This window comes from Poecilia reticulata, chromosome 18 (assembly GCF_904066995.2).
Source record: "Poecilia reticulata chromosome 18, P_reticulata-male-v2, whole genome shotgun sequence".
Taxonomy (NCBI): Eukaryota; Metazoa; Chordata; class Actinopteri; order Cyprinodontiformes; family Poeciliidae; genus Poecilia; species Poecilia reticulata.
In genome coordinates this window covers 15,897,019-15,916,008 of record NC_088847.1, presented here as the reverse complement: position 1 = coordinate 15,916,008, position 18,990 = coordinate 15,897,019, and the positions used below count along the sequence as shown (strand labels likewise).

The following is an 18,990-nucleotide window of genomic DNA, read 5'->3' as shown; positions in this document are numbered from 1 at the left end:
TGATTTTATTTTACCGCACACTATCAGTTCCATATATTTCCTTGACTTAACTGGACATTTCTCAGCTTGGCTGCCTTTTTTTTTTTTTTTTTTTTTAAAGCAGCATTGAACCTTCATAATGGAAAAGAGGACTTTCTCTTAAATATTGCAGTCACAGGCTCACACAGAATGTAATATAACACAGGCAGGTCTGCTCGCCAGCCCCGGGCAGAAAACACACAATATACTGTTAGTGGAGCCTTTGCAGCCGCATGTTATCTAGGCTTTGCTGCTAGGTGGAGCCCGAGTATACGGCGAGAGCGGCAGTGCACATCCGAGCTCTCCCCTCACCTTTTCACTGGCGCTCCAAAACCGCCTTTGCTTTTCATACAGATTTACTCCCAGCCAGGGTGCACAATTGGTTTGTCATAGTAGCCGAGAGCGCAGTTTTTCCTTGGACCCTAATCAACCAGACTTGGAGACTTGAAAGAAAATAAGCCTCTCTTTTTTTTCCCCCCTTGTTCTCGCGACAGTCTTCTGGATACTCTTTTTTTGTTGTTGTTGTTGTTTTTATCTTGTATTATGACCGGTGAGGTGCCGCTCTTCCAGGTTACACGGGACGTGATGTAGCCCCCCCGCACAGGAGGGTCGATTTGTGGCTGTGTACAGGGATGTAAAAAAAAAAAAAGAAAAAGAAAAAAAAAGAAGTGGGGACAGTGTCCGTGGATGCAACGCCAAGGAAAAGAGCTTGTGTGGTTTTATTTTTCTTTCTTTTATTCTTCTCCCCCTCGGATAGCGGAGCCACAACCAGACTAATTCATAGGATACTAAACCGAGCGGCTGGATTTGCTGCGCCGTCTCCTCAACCCCCCCATCAAAGTCTTCACGCACGGTGCGCAACGCCTGATGAGGACACTTTCTATTTTTTTTTTCTCTAACCCCCCCAAGGCGAGAAATTAATGCACGCTTTGAATCAGCGCGTGTGCGCCCTTCATGTTCACCGGTGATCTCCAAACACAGCGCGGTAAGTGTGGCGTTCCTCTGCATTTTGCTGGTGCGCGCATCTACTGTTATCCTGCAGATTCAGCTCAGGGCGATAATAATGTCCACGAATGAAAGCCTGCAGCGGCGTTAGAGGCGCTCTGTAATGTTAAGCTCGACTATTAATTACTTCAAATTGGGATATCTGCGCGTTTTATGTCTTTCCTTTGTATGTGTGTGCGTGTGTGTGTGTGTGTGGGTACAATCGGAGCAGAGAGCAGCGCGCAGGTTGGCTATTGATCATAACTATTCAAGACATTTCAGTTTCCATCTCGTACGAAATCATCCGACCTCTCTTTAAGCGCTTGATTAATATTCAATCAATCAAAATCGCTACTGTTCACTCTTAGCTATTCTCTCCAACACAAGAAGTTTGAAAGCTGAATGAATACAAAATAAGTTTTTTTTTTTGCCCCTCTTCTTGCCTTCAGTTGTGAGATGCACCTGACTCTGAAAGGCTTTGTCTTTGCAAAAAAAAAAAAAAAAAAAAAAAAACGGTGCTCGAAAAAAAAAAAACTGCAGGCCTGAGCAGTGCAGCAGCTTCTGAATTTTTTATTAAAGGGTACGAGTGTGACTTAAGTATAAAAACAGGGCTGCAGTTCTCTTCGGCATGCAGAATCGACACATTTCCACCAAATGCACGACTCGCCGTCACCGTTGACTTGTTTACATCTGCTGGCTTTTTTTTTTCCCGCAGAAAATATCCGCCGCGGCCAAAGAGGCATGAATACTGCACAAAACGCATCATTATTTAATGCACAAACAAACAGAAATGGTTGCAAATGACTCCATATTTAGTGACAAGCTGCTGGAGAGAAGGGGGGGACTTCAACTTCGAGAGGCCCGTCTGAGCCTTTAAAGTGAAGAGAGGGATGTCTTTCAGTGTCAAAAGAAAGAAGGGTGAAGATGATGACTTGGAATTGGGTCTGATTTCCCTCCCCACCCTTTTTTTCTCAGAACCTTAGAGATGCAGTTTTTTTTGTTGCATCCTTATCTGACAAATATGACCATGATATCCAGGACTGCAGCACCATCTGTCATATATTGCATATAGCTGGAATTTCCCTCAAGAACATCACAGTCTGCACACATACACACACACACACACATGCGCAGCATGCCTCTCCACCAGCAGTGAAAAACCTTGACTTCTCCCCCCACCCTCTAGGGGGAAACTCAAGGGGACATTTGATGCTTTCTGACTAAACTGTTAAGCCAACCTGCACTTTGTTTTGTCTCATCCGTTTTGACTCAGCTTTAAGTGCTGCTCCTTCAGGGATATAATCTGGGTTGTATTTAATCTGGCGGCGCCTGAACCCAGCATCTGGTGTGATACCTGATGGGACGGTGCTGGGAGGAAATGAAATAATTGCTTCCTCACCCTTTTTTTTATTCCCCGTTAAGGTTAGTTTGCAAAATAAGAGCTGTGCTGTATTGGGCATTCAAGGGGGAGGGGGGAAGATGATGCTTGTTTCATGGCAAATATGCAGTAGGAGAAGCTGAAAAAGTTTAAATAAACCAGCTACAATAGGGATGGAAGATCTGGACGAAAAAAAAAAATATATTTTCTGTGGTTTGTGGCGTTGTGAAAACAATAAAAGTGATACTCAAAAGTTCAAGTTAAAACAACAACAACAAAAACACAGATAATACTTTGAAAAGTATAGGTTGCCCATTGTCAAACATGTTACAATAACTGCATTTAATTGCTTTTTTCAAATATATTGATATAGTTCCTCTATATTTAGTGGAAATGGTTACAATAAAAAAAAATGCATCCATACTTTTAGGTTTTTGTGTGTGAAAACATCAATTAATTTATCGTTCTGAGTACAAATCAAGATTCTTGTATATTTTTGCTCCAAAATGATACAATATTATCCATTGATTGGCCATAATTACCGATGCCGTGGCTCATCAGCAGAGGATCTGTGTTCTGTTTGCTCAGAAATGTTTAGGCCCTGAAAGCACTCTGTAGCTTTTGTCCCATTAGATTGACAGGACTGAAACCGTCAAGTGCAAGTAATCTGACATTTTTAAGCAAAAACTGATAGCAACACACTCTTTGTTGTGGAGGTTACTACCGAAGGAGGAAAACTCAACGCAGCAGTGACGTCTCTAAAAACGAATGCAGAAGAAGCTTCCAAAAAGAAATCTCCCATTCTTCTGTTGAGGCATCTTCGCTGAAGCCACAAGTTAAAATCGTGAACGTCGGAGTAAAAACAAACATGGTGCTTCTACCCCGTTTCTTCAATAGTTGTCTTAATTTTTTTTTTATATAAAAGCCATCTCTGTTTTTATCTAAAACAAACTGAACTCTTATTAACCTGAAAAATAAGAAAGAGGTTTTCTCCTCTTTAGACACGGTTTAGTAAAATTAATTAGTGTCTTTTGTTTGTACATTGACTTGCATATTTCTGCTGAATTGTGCATTACAGTAATGCGGGTTAATTTTGCTCCCCTCTGAAAATTTTTTTTACTTTTTATTATCCCTTCTTGGGTTGGAGAGATGGTCCCTCTCCTCCACCTCCTCTGTAAATTTCTTTCCATTGATTTGATTTTTTTTTGTTGCCATTTTAGACAAGAACGGAGCACTCCAATTTGTGTTCGCTATGTGAAAAAAAACAGGGGGCAAGGGGGGGGGCTCTCACGCGGTCTTTATTAGGTTAGGATTGGGCTTGAGCTTTATGGTTTATACGACATATAAATTTGCATAATTGCTTTTTTACTGAGTCTCTCTCAGGATGCTTTCAGTGTACTGTGGACATCTTTTAAAGCGCTTCGTTCAAACTTGGATGCTAAGTGACAAGGGCTTCTGCCACAGCTTTAATGTTGTGTTGATTTGGCTCTGGAGTTGCCGTTAGGATCTAGGAATTACGTCACAGCGCAGTTGAGATTAGACAAACCAGTGGGAGTTACTGGTTGGTGTGGCGCCAAGTACAAATGTGTAATAGGCAACAATGATATGCCTATTGATTTTACTGGTCTTTCTTGATAATTTAGCATAAATATTATCAAAAGGTATTTTATTAAAAATGTGAAATAGTTTTTGTTTGACAATTAAATTGGTATGTTGGTCGAGTTTTATTTATTTTTCATTACAGAAGGGTCTTGTTGTAGTCTGCACAATGGGGAAGACTTATGATCTGACAATAATCCAGCAGATGGTCATGGAAAGCCATAAAAGATCATTACTGAGTAAGCTGACTGTTCAGATTGGCTGAAATCAACAATTTGAATGGAAAGTTGAGCGGAAGGTAAATGTGTTGACTTGAGATGTTTCTCAAAAGCATATGGGTTTCTGTTTGGGCTTAGGATGTTGTTTCTGATCCTCATTTTTAAGGTGCCAGAGTCTTTTTTTTTTAACACTTCATAATTACAAACTTTTTGGAGATGCTGATTTCATATTCTTTCAGGATTTGACACCTGCTCATACACCCCAAAGCATCAAAAGCTGCATTAATGGTCGCGGTTGTACTCTGCTTGACCGGAGCCCTATAGCCTTATATAAACCCCTCGTTGTAAACAGGAAGACCTGTAGTACTAAAAAATTTAAACTTTTCCATGATATTCTACTTTATTGTGATGCACGGTTATACATTCAAACACCAAGCATGTTTACAAATAGCGGTTGTACAGAACTCTGTATCCTGCGGGTTTAATGAGGTGCAAGCCACCAAGAAGTGCTGCTTATATCTGCAACATCCATTATGGTTTACATGCACAGCAACCATATTGGATATTTTGGTCTTCTGGGACATCTCCAACTTTGTGGAGCAAAGGGGCATTCTTGTTGTGTTGGCCTTTGTTATTTCGCCCGCCCTCCATATCTGCACGTTCAATAAATGACTAGGAAAATCTTGTCAACATCTTCTAAGCATTAAAAAAAAGCAGACAGTCATTTAACATTTGTGAAAAATGAAACTGGGTGACTGCTTTCCAGTTGTCATCCATGGTATTTATACCAATAGAAGTTCAGATGAGAATAAAATACCATCCTCTAGTTAACCAAAAAATGGTTTCTCGAACACGTGAGCAATTGTTTTTAATTACCCCCTGCTTCAAACATCACATTTGTCTTAAAGAAAAATGTCTAACATGTTAGGTAGCAAATTACATTAAACAAAGAGATATTCTACTGGAGAGTTGGCATTTAAATCCTTTTAAAGGAAAAAGATGAATGCGGACGTTCGGGAATATTTCTGTTTTTGAAAAAGGCACTAAAAATACAGTTACTGTCCGCACCCTAGGTCAGCAGACAATTAATTGGCTAATATAGTATAAGCTTATTTTTTTTTGTGTGTGTTACTTTATGAAGAACAGAACTCTCTCTGCAACATGTGCTGAAAATTACTGAATTTAAAAAGAGTTCATGCAAAGTATTTTGCTTAGAGCTTTTATTTGAAACATAAACAATTGGATATTTTTTTATGTTTGCTCAAGGTTATCTTTAGCTCAAGAATCTTATACTGGCACGTATGTACTGAAGACTACAAATTCTATAAAAAAATACACATGAACATGTACTTTGTCTTTATCCCACTCGTTTTTTTTTGTATATCCACATATGGGCAAATATTGAATGATTATTCAAGGACAGGTGCGGCATATACATCCAATATTCTGTTTACGGAACTTAAAAACAAAGTTTAATTTGAGTTGGACGTGACAAAACGACGACATTCAAACTCCCCATCCTTTTTTGCCCCTTTTTTTTCTTTTTCTTTTTTATTGGCAGCTGGCAATTACTGCAAAATGAGATGAAGTGCAGCAATTCTTGTAAAAATTGTTGGTCTCTATGGCTACCATTCAGCAGGCACTTTCTTACATGTGGAAACGGCAGCATCGCCTGCTTTCATACAATAGAGTTCATACAATAACAGGCAGTCAATACTTGCTGCACTGGTCTGCTTTGTGCAAACTGGAATTTATTTCAGTCGCAGTCGCGGATTTAAATACAAACAGTGGACAGAATACGTGTCTGACACATACAGCTACCTATTTATTTAATGTTCGCTTTCTTTGCGATTGCAAGCTCAAACCTTTGGAATTTGCAGAAGGGAGAATTTTCCTGTTGTTACTTCATTGTTACTTTATTTCTGTCCATTTGTACACTGAAGCTTTTTTTTTTTTCTCCCCCTGCAGCCAGCTGTCTCTTTCAGTACACAAAAAAACCTTGAAATCTCGCAGAACAGTACATTACTGTTCTTAGGAGAAAAAGTCCTCTCTTCTCTCCCTCTTATTTATTTATTTTTACACTTATCACAAGTGGCACAGTCTGAGATGCTTGACAAATTAGAAAATGCGTCCAGTACAGAAGAGAATGGCTGCGGATTCAGACGCACTGTCTAAATGATGGATTTTTAAAACTTATTTGGCAGTTGAATGGTTGTTTATCCCTGCGGCTGGATGCTGACATGCTAAGCATCATACAAACATCTTCAGAGGGGTGGGAGGAGGAGATGACAGATTATACTGTTGACTGAGTTTTCCCCGTGAGCTTTAAAATGACAGGAGACGGAACAACCGAAACATTCCAGTTTACGTGATACCATGCATAACTTACGAACTTGAAATGTTTGTCCCTTTAAAAAAAAAAACCCCAAAAAAAAACAACACAGGCAGGTTGCTTAGGATGGTGTATTCCCATTCCTGTTAGGTAAATGTCACCCACTGCTAACCTGAGGCCCTTGGTCTTTCTGTGACTGCAGCTGTCACGCTGTTAGGCATAAGGCAGGTCACTCAGCTGGGGCCCTCAATCTGGCAGGAATGTCACAGAAAAAGAGAAGCAAGAGCTCGAGAATGGAAAGAAAAAAGAGAGGCTCGTGGCCAAGAAAAGGTCCTCAAGGTGCAAGCCTCTCAACCCTTTTCCTGCCCCGTCTCATAAAGAGCTTGGACACAAAGGTTTTGACAGAAGCTCTCACAGCCCTCTGAGCATTAAATTGTAGGAAATGGGGTTAGAGTTTAGATGGAGATTTGATGGGAACAACAGACAGTTTCAAGTTTTTTTTTTGTTTTTTTTATGTGGCTGGCGACTGACTTCAATGTTTGGGAGCCATTGGTGTGCAAAAGCCTTGGAAAAGCAGAGAACACTACAAACGTTGCTGTAAGAAGAGAGAGAAATGAATGTACTGTTAAAGCGGCATGGTTTGAGTAGAGCTTCTTTCATAAGAAGGTTTAAGTGATTGACATATGTGTTTTTGTGTTTGTCACAGCCTTGGATTGTTAAAAAAAAAAAAAAAAAAAAAGCGGTTTTGAAAAATGTGTGAAATGTGCTGTAAAAATGCAGCATGACATGAGCGGAGAGCATTTTGTGCAGATGCACTAATGTCAGAGGTTGTAAAAACCTGTGCATGAGGCAGTTCCAGCGTTCTGTGAAATAGTGAGAGAAATCAATGCTGTCCATCTGCCATTGAGTAAATGCAAGATTTTGTGACAGGAATATATACCCTTAATGATTCCTAGAGGTTTATGAAAAGAAATTAAATAAAAATACAGCACTACTGGACCTTTTTCAAGGTTCAACTTGAATTCTCTATGGTAAATGCAGCTCTTGCATAAATATGTCTTCAGACTCCCAATGAACATAATCAAACACAAAACGACTCCGTAGAGAAGCCTGTTCTGCAAAAATATATAGAAATTAAACTGGAGATATAAATTGTGTTCCTCAATCTCAGCTTAGAAGCTAGATTTTTTTGCTAATTTTGTTAGCAAAAACCTAGCTAAAGGAAGTTTTATTAGCTTTTTGAACATATGTAGCTTTGACTTTTGTTACCCACATAAACGGTGTTGAAATATAATGCTATCCAGTGTTTTCGTATGCGACCGCCGCTGCTGATAAAAACAGAGAAAATCATGAAAGTTTACATGCCCTTTTTAGCATAAATTAGCTTCTTTCACAGATAGCCGGAACAATTTCGAATGTAAGGACAACTGATTCGTGTTATTGCTAAAAGGTAAATGCCAGTAGAAAATGAATCTTTTTCATCATCTCTTTCACAAAAGACATTCCCAGACGTTCACAGAGTAAGGCTGCAATCAACAGCCATTGCAGTGCCTCCTCAGCAAGGAAGGACATGAAAAAGATTACAGGAGCTGTTTCAAAAAATATAGTCTTTGTCCCAGTTTTTTCAGCATATTTGGCTAGATTGTAATTAAACTCTGCGGGTAGCTGGAAGATAGACTAAATATTCATTTCTAGTTGTTTGTAAAACACTTTTTTGTCTGATTTCTATTGGTGATTTGTCGCTGTTCCTTCATGACTGAATTAGCAGGCAAACTATGTATGGTGGGGGGAAAAATTTTTGGTTTCTAAAATTTCTTTTAGACCTAGCTTGTACTGTTTTCATTTTGGTTAAAAACATACATTTTTCTCACCCTACACAAGTTAACTTGTGCTTTAGGGTTAATTTTTTTAATGTATTTTTTTATGGAAAGCTAGTAAAGCAAGTGATGTTCGGTTTTGACTGCTGCTAAAGCTAGTTAACGTTAAAACTAGATATCGCAATTGAGGATAAATCTGGTTCATTATTTTGCACACAAAAGAACAAAAACCATTGCAAATTTTCCTCAGTAAGGATATGGAAAAAAAACTGTTCTTATATCTGTATGCAGTCATTAACATAACAATATTTATAATACAAATTATATCCATGTTTCTCTGCACATGGATATAATTTTTGGCTGTGATTTAATATTTGGGCATTCGTGAAGAAAGTTGGAAGGTTTGGGAAAAAAAAAAAAAAGTAAATGGTTATTTTAAATTGTGCAGTTGCCATTGATTTCTGGTCGGTATTTGTTACCATTCCTTTGCAACTAGTATCAGGTCAGCTGTGCTTTGGAACTGCAGCGGCATGTCTGATTCATTTATGCTTTTAATTTCAGCGAGGGCCTTCAAGGCTAGTTTATTGTCAAACTCAAGTCATGACTGCTGCCAGTGCTTTAAGAAATTGTTCAGTTTTAGCCTGCACTCTTAATTATCTGTGAGGCACCCTTACACCCTTGATTTGCCACTTAAGCTGTCCTTTTGGGAAATGGAAGGGGGAGGGGGGCCAAATTATTTAGCAGCTAAGACTTTAATGCAACCTCTTCAGGCAGTGATATAAAGTCTGCATGAGTGCAAAGCCTTAACAAGCGTCTGCAGATGTAATTGCATAGTTCAGAAGTGATGATGATTGCAGATAATGACAAGCATACAGTAAAGCCACCCAGTCAGTTGCCCCGAAATCAGTACGGCCATTCTTAAAGATTATATCTGTATGCCAAAGAAGCATTTTGTACAATATTGTTAACGCTGCTTTTACAACTGGCTTGGGGAATTGCATGTCTAAGAGCCAGGGGGGGCGGGAAACAAAAAAACAATGTCTCGCCTGTAGTGCAGATATGGACCCAAAAATGTCAACTTAGCATTTAGAGCAAGCCCAGCCGCTCTTACAACCCCATTGATGGTGTTAAAAGCTGACCAAAAGCTATCAAACTGACACTGCCTGACAGAGCAGCAGTGCATCAACCTCTTTACAACACTGTAAAATCGGTTACATTTGTCTATCTGCAACTTACAATATAATGCCAATTTTTATTTCTCTTTCTTGCTTTTATTCATGGCTTTGTTTTAAAAGCCTTTTTTTCTTCTTCCTCTGCTTAGTCGTGAACTTTAGTCCAGTGAAGAGGATTCAAACAAAGATGCAGTGCTTCTCTGAGGCACAGCTCTAAAAGAAGTTAATTTATGGCCTGTTTGGGAGGCAGGTTTTGGCTTGAATACTTAATAAGGAGGTGCACCTGCAGCCGCATACAAATGAATGGAAATGACGGTTAGTATTTACGCCTCCCTAAACCACAGGGACCTCCTGATCTGACCACTAATTTTCCAGCAAAGAGAAATAGAGATAACTTTCTTGTTTTTCTAACTGCAGGTTTCAGATGCATAGCGGTTTTTTTTTCTTTGTGATTTTCTTTTGTCCTTTTTCTTTGTGATATTTAATTTTTCTGTCACTGGGATTTGTTGGTCTAATATTAACCACATCTCTTTTGAGCAGAGCCAGATTTGGGAGACTTAAAATGACTTCAAGCTATTTTTCTACTGCACTTTTCATTCTAATTTAATATCCATGCATAGGCATTTTTCAGCCTTTCATCGAGAAAGTTTCGGGTTGGGCACCAACTAATTCGCCCCAGGAACTTGAGGATTATTGACTGTTTAGTTTTCCATCCTTGCTTTATCATTGGAAACCTTCATAAGAAGTCCAAACCGTGAAAACAAAACAACAACATAAAAAACCTTAAATGCCTTGCAAAAAAGGTGTAGTATCCCCGGGCTTCCTCCCACAGTCCAAAAACATGGCTGTCAGGTTAATTGGTCTTTCTAATTTCTCCATAGGTGTGCGAGTGTGTGTGTGTGTGTATGGTTGTTCGTCCTGTCTGTCTCTGTGTTGCCCTGCGACAGACTGGCGACCTGTCCAGGGTGAACCCCGCCTCTCGTCCGAAACATTAGCTGGAGATGGGCACCAGCCTGACCCCAGTAGGGATAAGGGTGTACAGAAAATGGATGGATGGATGGAGACACTAACCAATTATGAAACAAACGATAAATACTACACTTTATCAAACCCCATCATCAAAATTATCAAAGAAATGTACATAAAACGATTAATGGTCCAGTCATCGTATTAAGTTGCCTTTGATTGGCAGTTATTTTATATTTGGGGTGTAAATGCCTCTACATTCTAAGAAGAGCAAAAGAGAAGCGATAAAGAAAATATGGAACAACAAAAATACTAGGAAGAGCGTTAGTTTTGGATAATTCATCAGCTGTTTGGCAGCAGATTCTTGGATATTCAGGAGCTTCACACTTTGCACTTAAAACCAGATGGTGTGCTGAGAAAAAAAGTTACGGAAGCCTGAAACACATGCCTGAGACGAGCAAAACAAAAACTGACTCTTGCAGAGTTTCATCCAAAGAGACGACTGTGCATAAGTGCACAAACACATACTGCATTTGAGTTCAGCTGCAGCACAACCAAGGTGATCAGATCTGGTTCTGTGTGGGTGTGGATGCGGCTTCGTCTTTTGCTGAAGTTTCTTGAGGCTTAAGCTCTGTCTATGTCTTCAAACAAAGCACATCCTCCATCCCTGGGGGAACTCAAACTTCCGGGAGAGGAGTTGTCACATTTGACTGATCCACCAATAAGAAGTTGATTTTGCTGAACTTAGAATTGGTTAGTAGAAAAACGGGCAGACAAGGTCTGTCGTATCATCAGATTTCTCCTGGTTGGGCAATAGTTTGGAAGGTCAAAGGAAGAAGGATTGTTTTAAGGAACCTGCTCTAATTTCTAAATTATGTGATAATTTTGACTACATGAAAATTTTGCTGACCAGTTGAAGTAGGCATAAAGACAGAGTCTCCATAAGAGCAAGGTCTACATTCAGAGTTGTGTTGCCACATACGGTCAGTAATATTTAAGTATTTCGTTATGCAAGTGATTTAAGTTTTCAAATAACTATGCCATAAATTTATCTCTTCATTATAAAAACTCGTGTGTATCTCGCATGCGTTTTCCTTTTGGTTGTTTGGTGCCGTAGCAAGAGCATATTGGTTTGGCATTAAGCTCCTCGGATCTCCAAAATGCATTGCAGCAATTTAGTCTCTCCGCTTGTTCTTTTGTCTTAAACCAAATGGATTTTCCTAATCAATACTATAGGATTGGGTTTAGGCATGTGGGATAGGATCTCTCAGGGCTGCCTGCCTTAGCCAGCAGCCTCCTAAAGATTCTGTTGTCGTCACCTTCAGAGGGACGGTGCAATTCAGATGCGTTCACCTACGATTGCACTTTACTGCATGCTGCTGTAGCGTTGGCAGATCTGTGCTTCCAGTGGCGTATATAAGCCTTTTCTGCCAGACCTTTGTCGCCTCTGAAGTGGAGATGACTGAACTGATGCAGTGTCCCGGTGGAGTAAACGTGTTTAAATGACAACCCATTTTTGTCTCACCTTGAACTTAATTGACTCCCTTAAAACTGGGGTTTGGAAAGTGCCACAGTGACACAATCCGCTGCAAACGCTGGCTTGTTTCTGGCTCTGCATTGGGCTGTATGTAGACTTTGTATCACATTCACATTCTTATGAGCATATATATATTTTTATTTTCTAAAGAATTTTTCAAAAAGGCTTTTTACTGTTCAGATTTTTCATTCTGATAAAAAAGCAGTCTATTCATACGGAAAATTGCTACTAAATAAACTGATTCCCACTTTTTAGGTTGAAAAAAAAAAATCTGTTAACGTCTTTTTTTTTGGGGGGGGGGTTTTATAAAATCACTTAACATACCTGCAGTTAATGCTTTTTCCAACCAGCTTGTGCTTATATGATAGCACTTAATATTTGCTATAAAATTTCACAAAGCTGAATAAAAGCTGAATAATACAGAGATATTTTATATTTTTTTTTTCTATATTTTTGCATACTATCTTCAGATCATCCAGGGTCCTGGGTCCATACCTATTCTCTCTTCTCTCTAGCTCATTCTACAAGTTATCTATGGGATTGGTGTCTGGAACCAAGATGACCATGTAAGGTTACTTTTATTTATTGTTTTCTGGAATGGATTTCTGTGTTGTTTGGTCATAATTCACATGGTTATCTGCTGTAAAGACCACATAACGCATCGGTTTAAAACTTCTGCTACAGCCCACTAGATGTTTAATTGAAAAGTTCTGGTATTAATGTTATGCAAATTTTAACTGAGTGTCAAGACCTACAGAGAGGACAAAGGCTTCATCTCATCTGAACACAGTTCTAGTTTTAGGCCTTGTTGATGTTTTGGAATCACTAAACGGTTTTGCTCGTGGTAGACTGATAGGTAAGGCTCCGTGTAACGTTATAACCTCAGGGAAACAGAAAATCATGGAATCCAATGGTCCAATGGTAATTTGGCTCCCGGTTAGCGCTTACAAGAAACTCTGACATCTGGCATTGACATGTATTTCACCGTTTTTCCTGTGTGTCTCTGTGTTGCCGTGTGATTGACTAGCAACCAGTCCAGGGTGAACTCCACCAGTGATTGTTAAAACTGGATGGGCACCAACCCCACAGGGATAAGCGGGTAAAGACAATGGATGGACGGAGATCTTCCGCTGTGAGCTATATAAAGATTTTCCATTTAGGTATTGCTTGTTACCAAACTACATGACAAACAGGTTGATGACCCAGGTGCCCATGAGGGTCTCTGTCACTCATGACAGCTTGAGAACTGGGTAGTTGTTACGCTGTCACTTGAAATGACCACATACTCTTCCTACCCCGCTGCCCCTCCTACTGCCATTCTCCACGGTCACCGTTTTACAGAAATCTGGCTTGCGACGCTGAGCCACGGTGATGCAGCGGTGGCGACTGTGGGGATTTTTTTTTTTTCGATAGGAGCTGCAAAACTGTAATCAGTCATTATGTCAGAGTCGAGCCCGTGAGCTCCGCTCCAGCTCATTCAGCCAAATAATAAGCAGCAGATAACGGCACTGGCATGCAGGCTGCAACGGAGCCCCGCGGGTGAGGAGCTAGAAACCAAGCGGTGGTGAGGGTGAGTGGGGTGGGGGGGCTTTATTTTTCATCTCGCGTGCCTACTCAGGGATGCTTGGTAGTGGCTAGATTGTCTTATGTGATGAATTTACAGACACATTTTTCAGGACTTTTGTGCATGGAGTGCAAAATCTATTTAAATGAGAGTATATGTGGAAGAGAGGCTCAGGGGTGTAAATTAGGTGCTGGTTTTATGTTTTATTAAGTATTTGTTAGACGTGTCTTCTGAAAACCACGAAATTCCCTGATTTATATCCATAAAGGTAAAAAAGGATGCTCCTGCCTCGTTAGCATTAGGCAACTTGAAGAACTGCAGAACTGGTATAACTAAGCCATGTTTGCCCACAAAATTTCTTTTGGTCTGAGATCAGAAGTTTTCGAATGCCACACCAACATAGTGAGATTTGTTGTCATTCAGACGTTTGGTAACTGGTTTGGCGGCAGAATAAGAGTCAATAGATGTGTTTTCATTCACCACATAATTGTGAAATTTAATTACATTTTAAAAATAATTTTGCTTAATGGAGACATGGCACTTTCAAAGACATTTTTTTGATAAAACGTTTTGGCACTGGGATGAGGTAGTTTTTCGTCTGTATTGACATTGGTTTATTTCGCAAAAACTTCAATGGAAGCACTTTTTTTCACATCACACTAATCACACTGTCCACAACCGGATGTTGCCACTGGCGCAAACCTCAACAAAGTAGGAGCAGTATGATTTTAATAACTTATCACATGAACAAACTTATGTGATTTTAGTTTTTTCTTTTTCAATGGAAACACCCAATTTTAGGATTGTGTGTTTTTTGTTTTTTTTTACATTAGCAGAACATTGACAAAGTTTTTTTTGCACAAAACTTTGCTGCTGGACAACACCACACGACACGAGGCTACTGTTTCTATATTTCACAATTGGAAGGTTTTATCAGCTTGCACGCATCCCGATTTTTGCTCCCAATATGAGAAATGGTCACCTTGGGAAAATGCTTTAAATTTAGTTGCATATGTCCACTGAGCATGTGAGTTAACATCTTTTTTTTTTTTTTTTTTTTTTTTTTAGGTTTCACTGGCTCTAGTGGCCTTTATTTGACAGTGAATAGACAGGAAAGAGGGTAATGAGAGAAGGGGAAGACATGCAGCAAAGGTCGCCAGGCCGGGAATCAAACCATCGACAGCTGTGTCGAGGACAAAGGCTTCCATATGTTGGCTGTGCCCAACCCCTGTGCCACCACAGCACCCCCGGAGTTAACATCTTTGTCCTCAAGTGCATTTGAAAACTACTTTTTGTGTACTTTTGGAGTAATAGCTGCTTCTTATCTGAGCGGCCTTTCAGTCCATGGGGTTGCAGGACTATGAAAAATGACAACCTCTTACAAGCTTCAGCCATTATCTTCACAGACGGCTTTACTTTTAAAAAAAAATTGTTAGAACAGATGGATGTGACACCTTAAGGCATCTGGAAATGGTATCCAAGGATGAACCAGTCATGTGGAGGTGCACAAAAATGTATGCAAATCAAATGGTCTGATTTGAGCAATTAAAGGTTTATAAAGCCATGGCATCATCACATGCCAATGGTTTACAGGAAAAAGGTAGTGATCTGTGTCAAAAAGTCTTAATTTGAAGAAAATTATAAAAATGTCCTACCAATTATTATTATTATTTGGACATTTTTGGTAATTCTTACTGATCTCAAACCAATAAAATTAAGTCTCTTTCACTTAACATCAGACAGCAAGGGAAAAAAAAAGGTTTTGTGACTTTTTAATCAGTGCCTGCAGCTAGAACTGCACAAGATGAGGAAAAACATGTAGTAATACTGGAGAATGTTGACATAGTGATATGACTTGCGATAAATAAATAAATAATTCAAATATGCTAATGCCTTTCTGCTTCGGGTTGAGAGCAAACACAAACCTCAGAAAATTAGTAGAGAGCTTGAGTGCATGCATTATGTGGTGCACAGTGATATTGTGACGTCGATTAAAATTGTGATGTATTGTGCAGCCCTATGTGTAACGAGTGGGAACTAATAATGTTAAAGTTCATACCTGATTCAGTCTTGGCTTAAACTAAGGAGCTATGCAACATATTTTACATGGAGAATATTTGATAAACTCTAGTGCAAGTCTAAGACATTTAATTTATCAAACCTGATCTACATAATTATGCACCGATCAGAGATGTTTAAAAACACAACCTACGTCTTGACCTTTATTCTATTTCTGAAACCAGAAAGAAGCTGTTGGCCCACCTTTAAAAAATTAAGCATAAAAACCCCTAAGTGTCTAGATGAGTCAAACCTGGACTTAATTATCCCACATTCACTACAGATTATTTAAATCCAGAGTAATGGAGGATTCTTCATCCTCCCTAACATACCGCCAAAATCCCATCTCATTCTTGTCATTGCGTTACCACTTTTCATCGTCTCTTATGATATGGGTGTGTCATTCAGCTTTGGCGATATACTTGTAAAAGAAACAGACCTCCTGGCTTTTTTTTCTTAGCTCTGTGCCTTCCCCAACCTCCCTCGCAGAGGTTTGTCATTCCATAACAAGGGTCAGAGCCTCCTATTGTCTCTCCTCGGCATTCCCCAGCATGGTGGTATCGACTGACTCTGTTGGGTGAGTGGTGCCATACAACGTCCATACATCATCTGGAAGACAGAGTGACAGACAGTGGGAGCTGAGATGTCAGATCTCTCTTCAGGCTACTGACATCCACTCCCTTCCTGTTCCCCACAGTGACACTCCATCTTCTGACTGAGACTGCATTGATAGTTGCGGCCTGCCCACTCCCAGACCCCACCAGCAGCAGCAGCAACAAATGACACCGTCGTGATATAAATTACCCAACGGAGGACGGCACAGGCATAACTTTGCTTCCAGTTGATGCTTTTTGAGCAAACAGCCATACAGATATAAATGGTATTTAAACATTTACAGACTTATTATAATTGGTTCGCTACTCTATGCATGCAGAGATTGATAGCTAGATTAATCTCATCAAAATGTTAAGCTTTTATAATCTTCTCATGGACCCCTTTTAACCCTCTCATACATAATAAATGCAGCTAAAAAGTCAGGTTCACATAGAGCAAATAGCTCAACAGCGAGGCATTGCTTGTTGCAGTCGAAAACATACGAAAGTGCAGCGTGACACTAGACTAAGAGCTCATGCAGGTCGGCGTAGGTCGACACTTTATGGAATTCCTGCCTGTAATGATTAATAAGGTTGGTGTAGTCACTGCCTTGCAACATATCAGTGGAATGCAGGAATGAGGCATTTGTCTTCAATCTGGTTTTATTACACCTGCTCCAGCAGTTTCGTCTTTTCTCTGCGTTACACTCCGGTGTTCTACTTTCCCCGCTTCTAGTGTGTGACGGCAGGAGTCCTGTTGTCACCCGTGAACTCTGTGACGCACTTTGCCTCTGTTTTCTTATTTATGCTTTTTTGGTCGTTCCTGAGCCTCCCCCCGACCCCCTTAAGCCCCGTGCTGCTTTAAAACACAGCTGGAGAGTCCCTTACATTCTCAGCGGAGCAGAAATAATGGGTTCAGCAGCTCGGATGCAGCCGTGACTCACAGGTAATTTGCTAATTTCTGTCTTCTCAGCTGGTGTTAGCGGTTGTTGGATGGCACAGCTTTCAGGTGTGTAAAAGTGATTTGCACCCTTCATCTCGCCGGGTTAGGACACGCAGGGGCGTCTTAATGAATTGGAATAACTCTAAAGGTTGATTTATTTCAGAGATTTAATCCTACAAGTACAACTAAAGTTATATAGTTTCAACACTCAGAGTGATACATTTCAAATATTTATTTCTGCTGGTGGAGGGTGGTTACTTTACAACATGTGTTCAATAAATCGGGGCTGCCTCCGTACACTGTGGCATGGTGGTCATCAGCCACAGTGTAGGGGTTAGTGAGGAAGAGGTTGGTGAGGAAGCCCAGTTTGCTTTATTAGCAGCCTTCAGCATATTTGCATTGTTGGAGCTGGTATTTATCTTCTTTTTTCACAATGCTACGTGGATCCTCTGTCGGGTTTCATTCAGACCAGTTTAATCAATCAATCAATAAAAACAGCATGTGGCGTTGGCCAATCCAGCACAGTGATATCATAGTCATTAAATCAGGGATTGGAACTTCTCGTAGTGTGGCTCTGTGTCAAGTACAGCTGAAGAATGAAATAATTAAATCCAGAAAGGTTGTCGGTAGAAGGAAGCGTTCTTCAATATTTGCTGGTTGTCTGTTGTGCTGACTTTGGAATTCATAAAAATTGGATTTTATCTGACTTGCGTCTTCACCCTTTTTTCCTTCCACTAAACTTTTGGTTGCTGTCATTTGTTGCAAAGACCTTTTGCAGTTTTCCCCAGTTGGTCTCTGTCTGCTGGACAGCTCTCAAGTTACAAGTCTTATCCATAACTACGTAGGCCACAACATAACCTTTCTGCTTTGGAAGAATTTTTTATGGATCAAGTCATCCTATTTATATTACCTGGAAAACAGAACTGTTGATTTTACACTTTAAAAAAAATTATTTACTGAAATAAATTGCCCTTTAGATGTTTACTTGCATTCACCTATTGGCAAGAAAAAGCAGATTGTGCTTTACTTTCTGTTTCCTTTGGCAAATCAAGTTGGGATTTTACAACAATTAAAATCCTACCTCTTGCATCCCCTATGTTTGTGTTTTCTTTTTTGCAGCTGCATTGCACTCATTCACAGCAAACATTTTTCTTACGTAACTGTTTAATTGTGGGTAAATCAACCTTCTGTTTAGACAGCCTGAGCCCTGCTTAAGGGATTCCATAACAATCCCAAGAGAAGCCCTTTTCCTCAAGCTGACGGGGAAAATTGGGATTGGAAAGTCCGTCAAAGCCACTTTTAATTACACTGGAAGCGAAGGTTGAAACTTAGCAGGAATGAAGTGCTTTTCGTGCATTGATTTTTGGTTGCATCTACGAATGCCTGGAAAAGAGGAAGAGACAGATGCAAACTTTTTTCTTTTTTTGTGCTGCATTGCAGGCTATTTTGCCATTTTTTTTATTTTTGTGTTTCTGTTTTCCTTCTAATACAATGAGGACATCCATATTAAACCATGCTTCTCATCTAATTAGGAAACGCCACTAAAAATGAAAATGGAGCAGAGCCAGGTCTGGAAAGGAGCCATGCAAGCACTTTGTTTTGATGGAGTTTTGATGGTTTTTGTTATTCATTGTGACGTCTGAGTAACTTTGGCCGGTCATCCTTGCGGCATCTTGCAATGCGAGTGAGGAGGTGTGACAAAGCGCGGCGGAACAGATCATCCTGTGCTCGTCCTGCAGGTCTTAGCTGTGGATTCAGACCAAATTCCTGTTTTGCCACGATCTTAAGCCTCTATTCTGGCAAAATGTCAC

The 18,990-nt window shown here is 39.9% G+C and overlaps 1 protein-coding gene across 22 annotated transcripts in view; it reads left to right on the top strand.

The window, feature by feature from the left end:
• Nucleotides 1-18,990, top strand: part of LOC103480667 (adhesion G protein-coupled receptor L3) — a 275,386-nt gene that overhangs the window by 5,865 nt on the left and 250,531 nt on the right. For 7 of the 22 annotated variants that reach the window (XM_008435717.3, XM_008435727.3, XM_008435715.3 and 4 more), the window contains exon 1: nucleotides 120-1,003. The exons of 1 other annotated variant lie outside the window; for it this stretch is intronic. The gene's annotated coding sequence lies outside the window, so the exon portion shown is untranslated. Of the gene's footprint in view, nucleotides 1-112; nucleotides 1,004-18,990 lie in introns of those variants that run through there. 14 more of the 22 variants (XM_081599540.1, XM_008435726.3, XM_081599536.1 and 11 more) reach the window with 6 other exon arrangements.